This window comes from Cupressus sempervirens, chromosome 4, assembly GCF_028749045.1.
Source record: "Cupressus sempervirens isolate cs-2001-9-10 chromosome 4, ASM2874904v1, whole genome shotgun sequence".
Classification (NCBI taxonomy): Eukaryota; Viridiplantae; Streptophyta; class Pinopsida; order Cupressales; family Cupressaceae; genus Cupressus; species Cupressus sempervirens.
Genome location: NC_143121.1, coordinates 10,562,686 through 10,576,068, shown reverse-complemented (window position 1 = coordinate 10,576,068; position 13,383 = coordinate 10,562,686).

The following is a 13,383-nucleotide window of genomic DNA, read 5'->3' as shown; positions in this document are numbered from 1 at the left end:
ATATTTGACTTTGTAGACTTAGAATGTGACTCTTGTTCTCTTGAGTGAAGAATTTTGGATTGCATATTTTTGTGTCAAATGAGAATATGTTCTCAAGTACCTTCTTCACATCCTCAACCTTAGTTGCTAATGCAACTTGTTATAGTGGTATCTCACTAGATATTTTCTCATTGACCTTGCTTTGAAATTTCTTTTCTGGCCATTCTAAAAGTTTGGCATTTGTGTCAAGGTCTTCATTATTGACCTTTTCCACTATATTTGTCAATTTTTCTATTAATGGCTTGATCTCTTCAGGATTTGGTAGACTAAATGCATCTAGAAAGATGTCCTTAATGTCTTGAAGTGCTTGCTTCTTCCTATGTTCTCTCCTAAGCATTTCTTGATGCTTTTTCCTCTCTAAGGCCTGTTATAGTATGCCTATTTGTTTTGATGTCATTATATCATAATCATATTTTGGTATAATAATTTCTTCATCAAGGGTTATGTCTCCATAATTAATTACCTTTTCAACCTTTGATGAACTTGGGCTTGGCACTAAGATCTGCAATGGAATAACTCCTATGCTCAACTTCTGAAGAGTTTGTGTAGAAGAAGTGTCAAATGTTGGTAAGGCTACTAGTGCTTGAATGACCACTTGTTCCTTCACCTTAGGTGTCTTCTCACTCTCTTTAGGCTTTCCCTAGTCTACCACTATGACTTGACTAGCACCTTGTCCTTGTGTTGTAGGTGTAGATAGGTCTATCTGACATGTTTCTTTCTATCCTCTAGTGATGTCTTTCTCTTCTACTTTCTTCTCAATTGTATCAATCATGAGAATTGTATCAACCTTGGTAGATGTAACTTCAAGAATTTGGACCAAAGGTTATACATTAGTAATAAAAGGGATGATGGAAGGTGGTTCTTGTGGATTCACCATTTCCCTTGTAACATTAGTTACTGAATTTTGTAGTTCTTCTACACTAACCAAAACAAGATTGCCACAAAGTTTGGCCTGTAATGTAGATTGATCTAGTATTTTCTTCAAGTCTTCTGTAGTAAGAGGATTGATGTTCTCAGCTGATAGATTGGACACATCCTTCATATTTATAGTTTCTATTGTCTTGGTTATGTCACGTGGAGGATTGACACTCAACAATTGTGTGTCATGTACACTCTATTCTTCTTGCTGCTCAAGCTGAGATGTTGCCTTGTCATCTTCTTTAATTTTTGTCTCTTCTCCAACTATGTTGTCTTTGTCATCATCTTCTTTATCATCATCTTCTTCATCATCATCTTTAACCTCTAAAGGTTTAGCTTCTCCTTTCTTATCTATGGTTAACCCATAAATGAGTTTCTATATCTTTGTTGACTTCTTTACAACATCTTCAATATTATTTTGTAGAATGCTAAATGCTCTATATTTAGGTGTAAACCTGACTGCATATTTCTTTACAACCTTAGAAAATTTTCCCTTAGTTAACTCAAGAATAACATGGGTCAATGTGGTCTCCCTAATTTATCTTTCCAAATTTAAACAATATTGTCATTTTTTCTCAAATATGTCATATAGATTTTTAGGTACTAAGTTGGCAAATTCTAAGGGTGTTGTCTTGAATTTTGACATCATATCATATAGGGCCTCTTCCACTTGGGTTTTCTCCTCTTTACCCAATTTTTCAAAATCAACATGACTAAAAATTGATGGATTTGCATTGTTCTTAATATTTTCACATAAATTCTCAAGATCTGAGAGAGGATTATGACTCACCACCTTGAATTGGTTGTTGTCATCTGATTCTATTTTCTCTTCTTCAGAATTTGGTAATGCCACATATTTCCTTCTACATCTTTTCTTCTCCTAACCTCCTTGCTTTGTTTGCTTTGTCTTTTCCTTGGCCTTTTTTGTTGTAGCATGTGTGCTGGCTCTTTTTTTAGGTGTAGTGGGCTTTGGTTGACTTGGCTTGAAAAGTTTCTTGATCCTTTCCATAGGTTGTGCCTTGGCCTTCCTTTTCTTTTGTTTGGCAGGAGTAGGTGTTTCCTTGGCTTCTTCTTCCTTGGCACCTTTAGTCTCCTCCTCTTCTTTATCTTCTCCCATGCCCTGTGTCAGTGCTAGAGGTTCTTGAGCTTGCGTTCCTTCTTCCTCTTCATCCTCTTCTTCTTCCTCCTCTTCCTCCTCCTCCTCAGTAACCTCTCCAAATTTGGCTTTCAATGACCAACTTGTCCTTCTTGATTATAGAAACAATCCTAAATTCCATGGCAATCTTTGATTTTACCATTTCATAGTTTCCAAAGACTTTTGTAGTCTTATCTACTTCTTCTACTAGTACAGTTTTGATGGTTGTAGAGGCTTCATCTACATTTACCTCATACCCTAAGGGTCTCAACCATGTTACCCTAGTGTGGCAACTTGTACAAATGTGTATTCAGCATCAACAAGAAAACACACATCATTGTAATGCTTTACAACCAATGATACTAGTATCCTTAGTCTTTGCTTCATTGACTTTTTGAAATCTTCAAAGTAACTAGTCATTAAGGATTCAAAATTTTCTCCTAGCTGCACAATGTACTCACCAATCTATACTACGAGTGATATGTTTGTCTTCCATCCAATAATACCAAATGAGGGAAAAAAATTTGTACATAAAAGAATATACAAATCTATATTGAACCAAATTTTCATTATGCATTCTTAGTTTTCCTAATTGCTCCAAGGTTCTCCATCAGTTGTTGCAATTGTAGTTCTGCTAGATCATATGTATGATCTTTCTTAACAATCTTGTAACCAACATCCATAGCTATACAAGGTACACTATTCAATCTACTAGATTGATAGAACTTGTGTGAAATTACCCTTACAACAAAGTTAATAAGAGGGTCTATGATTTTATCTATAGTCATACCTCTTTTGTTCCAAACAACTCCAATATTCTTCTTAATCACTTCCTTGGAATCACTTCTTAATGTCTTAGGTTGATCTACGGTTGGGTAGCTAATAACCCTATGGATTATTCTCTTGGTAATTTTGATAGGTCTTCCCTCCAACCATAAGGAACCATCATGAACTTGGCTCAACACTATTTGTATCCACTCTATTTTGAATACATTTGTAAAATCTAGGGCTCGTGTTAAACCTTTTTCTCAACAATTTTGTACTCTTCTTACAAAACACCATTTTCACATAACCTATTGTATGCACCTCTAATTTCCATGTCGCCAATAATTCTTATCTTGAAATTATAACATTTTCTCACATCTTATGCCATTATTACATTTGGTAGGATCATTGACAATGCGTCAAAGGGGTCTTATTTATATGCGATGTTAGGAATGGCTTTAAACATAGGCTATATAACTTCAATAGTCATGAATTGAACATTTAAAACTTCCTTCCCTTCAACATTTTTTGAACTCGATGCCATTGCGTGAAACTAGGGTTTTCAAAAATTAAAACTACATAGCTCGGCTCTTAATAAATACCTTAGGAGATTGACGAATTAGTGTGAGATCGCTACTAGAATCTTTTGCAAATGCTTTGAATGGATTTCAAGATTGCCTTCTTCTCTACTCACTCTTTCTCGAGTTTGAAATGATGAAGAATGAGCTAAAATTGATCAAATACCCTTTAAAACCCTTGCATTTAATGCTAAGTGCTTACACAACTATAAGCTCGACATCAACCAATTTTAGGCTCACTTGGCATCCATTGATATTTTCATCACTCGACAACCACTATGTGTTTGGCATCAACTAGCTAGATTTCTAGCTTGACATCTTCTGGCATTGCACTCGGCATACATAGGAAATTTTTCATGCTCGACAAAAACATAAAAAAATTAAAGATTTATCTTGAATTTCTAATAACATCTTGCATCTTTATTCATGCTAATGTAGTATTTTTAGTACTACCTCCTTTTGGAACTAATGTATGATATAGCCTTTAAATATCAATCTCACATACCTCTTGATTGTTTAGTTTGATGAGGCGTGCTCACCTGACCCATTGGATGAAATGATCCCTTCTCTATTTGATGTGTTGCACTCATCCTTTCTCTTCCATGTCTTGTTCCTTGCATCTCTAATGTGTTCAACATCTACCTTGCCTTTGCCTTTACCAAATTCATAACTTGGTGCCTTTGACCTAGTTCGACAATATATATTAATACGACCAATCTTCAAATAGCTGAAACCTATAGTTTGACTTAACCACCTTTGGTAGTTACCTCTGAAGTGTGTCCTAATACAATTCTCAGAAATATGTCCATATTTTTGACAATAATGATAGCTATATCTTGTATTATAATCCCAGTTGTAAGAGTTGCCATTGTTCCTAACCTTTGTTTTCTTGTTAGATGACCACATGGGTTTGGATCTGCATTCAAAAGCTCTATGTCCATACTTCTAGCAGTTGTAACAGTATCCTTCAAAACTTTGTGTATGCATGGTCCTAGTTTTACATTCATGTGTGTGATGACCTTGCTTGTTGAACTTATGACAATGAATCATGTTCTTAGGCTTGACATTTTGATTTGTAGTCTTGCTCCTACGTATATTAGCAGTATGTCCTTTCTCACTACAATTATGACAAGTAGGTTTGGAATTCTTACCTTTGTTAATTCTTTCTTTTGCACTTTTGGATGACTCTCCTTCTTCAATGCTTGTATATCCCAGTCTAGATGTATCATTCTTGGATTTAGGAGATCTCAACTATTGCTCAAAGTATTTGACACCTTCAGTTTGTTGAAACTTTCAACAAATTCTTTTTCTCTCTTTAGGTCACTCTGCAATTGTTCATTTTGAAACTTCAATGTAGTTATCTCAATGTCCTTGACATTTAACTCATAGTTAGCATTCATCATTTGACTTCGAGTATCCAATTTCATGATGGAAATCTTGGTCAGCTATGTTGACTTCTCTTCTAGTCTGTTGGCCAGAATTCTTTTTTCTTCTTCAATCATGGCTTTGTCTTCCATAGCTTTCTTCTTTTGTTCACTTACCTCACATAGTAATATGGCTTGCGATTCTTGCTCTAAAACTATTCCATCAAATTCATTGGAGTTTCCATTTGCAAATAGCTTGGTAGTGTCTATCTCTCTGTATTGTGTGTCATTCTCTACACTAGCAATTTCTTTCCTTCTTTTCAAGGATTTTTTAGTTCCTCTCTTGCTTCATTCAGTTAATGTTGTACAAGATGTATTTCAATTTTCTAGTTCTCAGTGGTTTTTCCCAACTTGTAGACTTCCATTTCAAGATTGTTCCTCAAAGCTGCAAAGCTTCTTTTTTAGAGAACTAGGCCCTAATACCAATTGTTGGAATTACAATAGGAAAGGTAAACTTCCGGGGGGGGCTAAATGAGTAGTTTAAACTTGGACCCATAAAACTTTCACCACATATCCATCTCATGAATTCAATGAGTAAACTGAAATAGCATGTAAATCATATACATATAAATCATAAAAATATGTAAGCATTCATGTCATTTGATTTCCACAATCCATTAGCAATACATCAAAAAATTTCTAGAATTTGATTATGTCTGAATTTATTAGCATCAATATTTACGATCACACACAATGATCCATCATCAAGATGAAGAGTGCAAGAGAATAGAGAAATTAAGTAGCAGACTAGAGAAAACACAAAGATATAAATAGAAGAAGAGAGGAAGGGGGCGGGGGGCGGGGGGGCGCGGTTTGAAGATCGAGACGGGAGATCACAAGGTAAAAAAGAAATGAGTTTAAAATAAATTAAAGAAAGGAAATCAAGAAATGAAATGAAATGAAACTAAACAAACTAAAGCCTTTTCATTTCTTGATTTCCTTTTTTTGATTTAGTTTAAATTCTTCTTTTTTTTACCTTGTGATCTCCCCTCTTGATCTTTGTGCCTCCCCCCCCCCTCCCTCCTTTTTCCTCTCTTCCTCTAGTTATATCTTTGTGCGTTCTCAAGTTTGCTACTTAATTTCTCTATTCTCTTGTACTCTTCATCTTGATGATGGATCACTGTGTGTGATCCAAAATGTTGATGCAAAAAAATTCAAACACAATCAAATTCCAATTTTTTTTATGTATTGCTAATGGATTGTGGAAATTAAATGACATGAATGCTTACATGTTTTCATCATTTAGGTGTATATGTTTTACATGACTTGGCACCTCGATTGCTCAACATCCATTATTTACTCAGCTCCTGAGTCACTCGGCATGGTCTATCTACTCAGCACGTGAGTGACTCGATACATTTGATGCAGGAGCATCCTGGGTTGCCTTGTTATCCTACTCATTTTTGTTCATTCTGCAAGTTAGTACCTAGCAATCCCTTCATGTGCCTAGCAATTCCTTCATGTACCTAGTTACTATAGCAATCCTTCATGTGCCTAGCAAATCCTTCATCTGCCTAGAAATTCTTTCATGTGCCTAGAAAATCCTTCATGTGCCTAGCAATTTCTTCATGTGTAGAGTTACTTTAGCAATTCCTTCATGTGTTGAGTTACCCAGTGTATGTCGAGTGACTCCTCATGTGACGAATGTCGAGTGTCAACATCATTTGGACATGATTTCTGCGAGCCGACTTGCAGGATTTATTTTGATCACAACATTTATGTTAAGATCTTTACTTGGGATGTGTCTAGACCATTGTTGGGTCAGCCTTCCCCTTATGTAATATTCTAGAATGATCTATAAGCCATTTTGGAAAGTATATATAGAGTGTTTAAGCTTAGAGTTAGGCAAGTTTTGGAAGAAGTTTGGAGAGCAGAATTCAAAAATATGAATTTGTAGTTGGATCTTTGAATGTGAATGTATTTGTAATTGGCCATAACCTAGAAGGCCTTATAGTTGAGCATGTATGAAGATGTTTTGATGAATCAATAAAAGTATTTCACTCTTCTTCCTCCTTTGGTTGTTGTTCCTTCTATTTTCTTCTATTGTGTTAATTCTTGTAGGGTGGTTTGGATAGATGGTGAACCTTTGGCCCTAGTTATCCATCCTCTACCAGCATCAGTTGGTATCAAAGCTTGAGGTTCATCCTTGTGGAGATTGGATCATGTAGAACCTTGATTCAGATTTGGTCGTAGGGTTGCATATTTGTGGATTTGACCTATAACTTGCAGAGGTTTATGATCTTGCAGGAACCTAATTTGTAAAGATAGTTCGTAGTAGAGGAAATAAAGTTGATAATGCTATATTGGATCAATTGAGAAAAATTGCAGCCAGATTAGATGTTGTGGAGACAACCCAGATTTGAGGAGTGCATCTTGAGGATATAAGTGATGATGAAGTAGCAACCCCAAACCATAATCCAGAACTTGAAGAAGATCAAGACGAGGAAAGATTGTTAAGAGTGTTGTCTAGGGTAAATTTGAAGCCTATTGTAGAAGTTGTTCCTTATGATAGAAAATTGAATACCAATGCTATGTTGGATTGGATCTCTGATATGGAGAAGTTTTTTGAGTATGAAAACACTCCTGATAATAGAAAGGTGAAGATTGCAGTTGCTAGGTTGAAAGGTCATGCATCACTATGGTGGGAGCATTTGCAAACTAATAGACAAAGGAAAGAAAAGGAGAAGATCAGAACTTGGCCAAAGATGATGAACAAGGTAAAGAACAAATTCCTTCCTACTGACTACCAAGTTAGCTTGTTGAGAAAGATGCAAAATTTGAAACAAAAGGACATGACTGTGAAAGAACATACTGAGGAATTCTATAGATTGGACATCATATCTGGACATGTGGATGATGATGTTGAGAAAATTGAAAGGTACATTAATGGATTGAGATTTGGAATACAAGATGAAATAAGTTTTGTGAAGTTGGAAATTGTAGAAGAAGCATATCAATATGCCTTGAAAGTTGAGGAGATCTTGACAAAGAAGCATGAACAAAGAAAAAGAGGTAGAGGTGGTAGATTCCCGAGAGGTAGAGGTAGATCTTATGGTAAAGGTGGCAGATCTAACAATTTTGTGCAGGATAAAAGTAAATTTGAATGGCAGAATGATGAAAAAGGCAAGACCAAATGGAAAAGTGGTAATTCATACCAAGGAGGCACTAATTCTTACCTAGGAAGAGGTAACTCTTATTCTAGAGGTGGATTTCATGGTAATTGTTTCAAATGTGGTACAGAGAGACATAGATCTTTTGAATGTAGATCTTCTAAAAGTGGGCAGAATTATAGAAATGTTGTGATTCAAGAAGACATTGAGAGTTTTCCAAGTGGACCTAAGATTGGAGAAAATTTGATAGTGAGAATAACCTTATGTAATAAGGGAAGTGATGAGGAACCTGTTTTAAGGAGAAGTCTTTTCTTGACAAGATGTAAGATGGCTGAAAAATGTTGCAAAGTGATCATTGACAGTGGAAGTTCTACAAATTTGGCATCAAAGGAGTTGGTTACCAAGTTACAGTTGCAGATGCTGAAAAATCTCAAACCTTATCATGTTTCATGGATCAAAGATAAGCATAAGATATTGGTAAGTGAGCAATGCCTTGTGAAATTCAAGATTGGACATTACTTTGATGAAGTTTTGTATGATATTATGCCCATGGATTGTAGTCATATTTTTTTGGATAGACCGTGGCAATATGATAGATATGTTGTACATGATGGGAGATTGAATCAATATACTCTTTGGGTAAATGGGAAGAAACAAACATTGTTTCCTATAATTGAAATTCCAAATGAGGTTAATTGTACTACTATAAAAATTTGCATGGTTAATGGGAAACAATTTGAAAAGGAAATGAAAAAGAATCAAGTTTGTTTTACCATAGTTCCCAGAGGACCAAGTGTTGGTAGTAATGATCGAGCAACAAAAGCTAGTAATGACTAAGTGATAGCAGATAGTGATAGCTGAGTACTAGTAGAAATTATAGAATTATTGAATGAGTATAAATACATTATTGTTGATGATATTCTTGATGGTTTACCTTCAGTAAGAAGTATAAGTCATTGTATGGATCTGATTCCTGAAGCTAGTTTGCCAAACAAAGCACCATATAGATTGACACCTATAGAGAATGAAGAACTTAATAGACAAGTGCATGAGTTGTTGCAAAAAGGTTTGATTAGAGAAAGCTTGAGTCCATGTGTTGTATCTATTGTATTAGTATCTAAAAATAATGGAGAATGGAGGATGTGTACTGATTCTAGAGCCATTAACAAGATAATAGTGAAATATAGGTTTCTTGTGCTAAGGATGGATGACATAATGGATTGTTTGAGTGGAGCAAAGTATTTTACCAAGATTGATTCGAAGAATGGATATCATCATACCAGAATCAAAGAAGGTGACAAATGGAAGACTACTTTCAAGAAAAAAGATGGTTTGTATGAATAGTTGGTTATGCCTTTTGGTTTGACTAATGCACCTAGTACTTTCATAAGGTTGATGAATAAAGTTCTGAAAAGATTTTTGGGTAAGTTTGTGATTATTTATTTGGATGATATTCTGATATTTAGTAAGACCAAGGAAGAACATCTTGAGCATATTAGATAAGTATTGCAGAGGTTGAAAGAGGAAAAGTTGCTAATTAATTTGAAAAGTGTTCTTTTATGCAAGAGGAGATTGTGTATTTGGAATTTGTGATTTCAACTAATGGATTGAAGATGTATCTTGAGAAGGTTAAAGCAATTTTGGAATGGTTTACACCTGAGAATGTGGGTGAGGTAAGATCATTTCATGGTTTGGCTAGTTTTTATAGAAACTTTATAAAGAATTTCAATGCTGTTTGTAATGCTGTGACTGAGACAATGAAGGGAGATAAAAAAGAATTCAAGTGGACACATGGAGTTGATAAGAGTTTTGAGACTTTGAAACAAAAGGTTGTTGAATTACCTATATTGGCTTTGCTTGATTTCAACAAGGTATTTCAAGTTGAATGTGATGCAAGTGGTAATGTAATAGGAGTTGTATTAAGTCAAGAAGGTAAACATGTTGCTTTCTTTAGTGAAAAGCTGAATGATGCTAAAAGGAAATATTCTGTGTATGATCAAGAATTTTATGCTATTATTCAAGCATTGAAGAAGTGGAGACGTTATTTGATTCCTAAGGAGTTTGTGTTATATACTAATCATAAAGCTTTACAATACTTGGGAAGTCAACATAAATTAAATCAAAGACATATGAAGTGGAGTACTTCCAGAGTTATATGAAGTGGAGTACTTGTAGAGTTTCACATTTTTTATTAAGCATAAGAGTGGATTTACTAACAAAGTTGCTGATGCATTGAGTAGAAAGACGTTCTTTGTTGACTAAAATGAAGGTTGAAGTTCTTGGTTTTGATGAAATGAAAGAGTTGTATGATGCTGATCCTAATTTTTCTGAGGCATGGAGAGAGTGGAGAGCACCAAATCTAATAGACCACATAAGTAATTATGATCAATATTTCATTCAAGAAGGTATGTTGTTCAAAGGTATTTAGTTGTGTATTCCTAGAAGTTCTATGAGGTTGAATTTGATTAAGGAAAAGCATAATGGTGGATTGGTTGGACATTTTGGAATTGATAAGACATTGAGTTTGTTGAAAGATAAGTATTATTGGCCACAAATGTATAATGATGTTTAGAAATTTGTAAAGAGTTGTGGAGTTTGTCAAGTTGCAAAAGGAGTAAGTCAAAATACTAGTTTGTATACATCTATTACTATTCTAGAGAAACCTTGGAGTGACATCAATATGGATTTTGTTTCTTGGATTACCTAAGACAGTGAAGGGGTATGATTCCATATTTGTTGTAGTGGATGAATTTTCTAAGATGGCTCATTTTATACCATGTAAGAAGACATCAGATGCTGAACATGTTGCTGAACTTTTCTTTAAAGAGATTGTGAGATTGCATGGATTACCAAGAAACATTATTTCTGATAGGGATAGTATGTTTGTTGATTACTTTTGGAAGACTTTGTGGAAGAAGATGGGTACTGAATTGAAGTTTAGTTCTACATTCCATCCACAAACAGATGGACAGACTGAGGTTGTGAATAGAAGCTTAGGTAATTTGTTGAGGTGTTTAGTTGGGAATAAGCCAAATAATTGGGAGATGGTATTGGCACAAGCTGAATTTGCATATAATAATTTTGTGAATAGGAGTACAGGGAAGACACCTTTTGAGATTGTTACTAGAATGCATCCTAGAGGTATATCAGATTTGAGAGATGTTGCTAGTGAAGAAAAGAGAAGCATTGCAGGAGAAGAATTTGCTAATTTTATGGAGTCTTTGCATAAGGAGGCGAAGTTGAAGTTGGAACAAAGTAATCAAAAGTATAAGGAGAATGCTGATCAATCTAGAAGACACCATGATTTTCAAGTTGGTGATGAGGTGATGACTCGTCTGAAGAAAGGAAGATTCCTAGTTGGAACATACAGTAAGCTGAAGATGAAGAAATTTGGGCTTTGTAAGATCTTGAAGAAGTTTGACAGTGGTAATGCTTATGAAGTTGAGTTACCTGATGACATGGATATGTCTCCTATATTCAATATTTCTGATTTGTATAAGTACAATGAGTTAGATGATGAAGTTGTTGTATCAAATGATTATCCTAAGAAGCAGATTGAAGAAGTTGAATAGATATTGGATCAGAGAGTTGGCAAGAACACAAGAGGAAAATATTACAATGAATGTTTGGTGAAGTGGAAGAACATACCTATTGAAGATGCTTCATGGATTTCTCAATTTGAGTTGGATTCAGCTCAGGTTGTGACATCTCGATGATTCAGGAGAATCATTTCTTTCAACCTCGGTTGTCTAATGTAGGAGCATCCTAGGTTGTCTTGTTATCCTACTCATTTTTGTTTATTATGAAAGTTGGTGCCTAGCAATCCCTTCATGTGCCTAGCAAATCCTTCATGTGCCTAGCAATTCCTTCATGTGTCGAGTTATTGTAGCAATTCCTTCATGTGCCGAGTTACCCAGTGTATGCCGAGTGACTCTTCATGTGCTGAGTTACCCAATGTATGCCGAATGTCAGCATCATTTGGATGTGATTTCTATGAGCCGACTTGCAAGATTTATTTTGATCGCGACATTTATGTTAAGATCTTTTCTTGGAATGTGTCCAGACCATTGTCGCGTTGGCCTTCCTCTTATGTAATGTTTTAGAATGATTTGTAAGCTATTTTGGCAAGTATGTATAGAGTGTTTAAGCTTAGAGTTAGGAAAGTTTGGGAAGAAGTTTGGAGAGCAAAACTAGAAAGTGTGAATTTGCAGTTGGATCTTTGAATGTGAATGTATGCGTAATTGGCTGTAACCTAGAAGGCCTTACAACTGGGCATGTATGAAGATGTTTTGATGAATCAATAAAAGTATTTCACTCTTCTTCCTCCTTTGGTTGTTGTTCCTTGTGTTTGCTTCCATTGTGTTAACTCTTGCAGGGTTATTTGGATAGCAGGGTGAACCTTTGGCCCTAGTTATCCATCCTTTTCCTACATCAACATGAGTGACTCGACACTCATTGTAACTTGACATGATCTAATATTTACATGTTGTGCTTAGCATGTATTGCTAGTTGGGCATGAACTAAATAAATGACTTAAGTGTGTTGACACTCATTTGTCAAAACCAATTTGAGATCAACAAAATATATTTCCAAAGAATCTAGTAGCATAGTATTCAAATCAATTAAAAAAAAATATTGGGAAAATGGGTTATCATTTTGTTAAGGGTTTGTTGAGAAACCGTAGCAAGCTTCCCCATCAATGTAACAATTTTTCATAGAATATCTTCCCTCCAAAACTCTAAAGGAAGCCACAACAGGTGGACCCAAATTAGAACCCTCAAGGGAAATTCATCCAATGTGTTAAAACTGTACATGTCAAGGTATAACAAACATGTGCACAAGATCGTAAAATAAGGGCCTTATTCAAAAACATGATTTCAATCAAACATGGAAGAAAAGAAAACCATCAAATATTTGTTTGCGTCCTACATTATGTTGTATCTCCTTTAAGTTACCATTTTTAGCAGATCTAGGCTGCTAATGTTGATAACTAAAGTTCAAATCTTGAGAAAATTACAAATCAAAGGATGCTTGCTCCAATAAGCTACATCTTCCATAATTGATTCAAGTGGAATAACTAGAACTAATTGATCATTACTTTGAGGAAGACATTATTTGACTTTGTTCACCTTGGAACTTGCACCAACATAAAAAGAATTTGGTGGTTGTGCATGCACACCAAAGTAGGAGTCGTGAGATGGTCGAACACCAACAGCTACTATGGTATTAGAAACCCCAAGTTTCCCATCTAAACAAATGACAAAACAAACAAACTCCTCCCAATAGTCAGGGCAAAAATGCTAAACAAACTCTCCAAAAACTAAAGCAAATCTCCAAAAAAATCAAAGAGAGAAACTATAGAAACCCCACCCAAAAGCCACTACACACCACCAAACACTTGTTGCTAACACCCA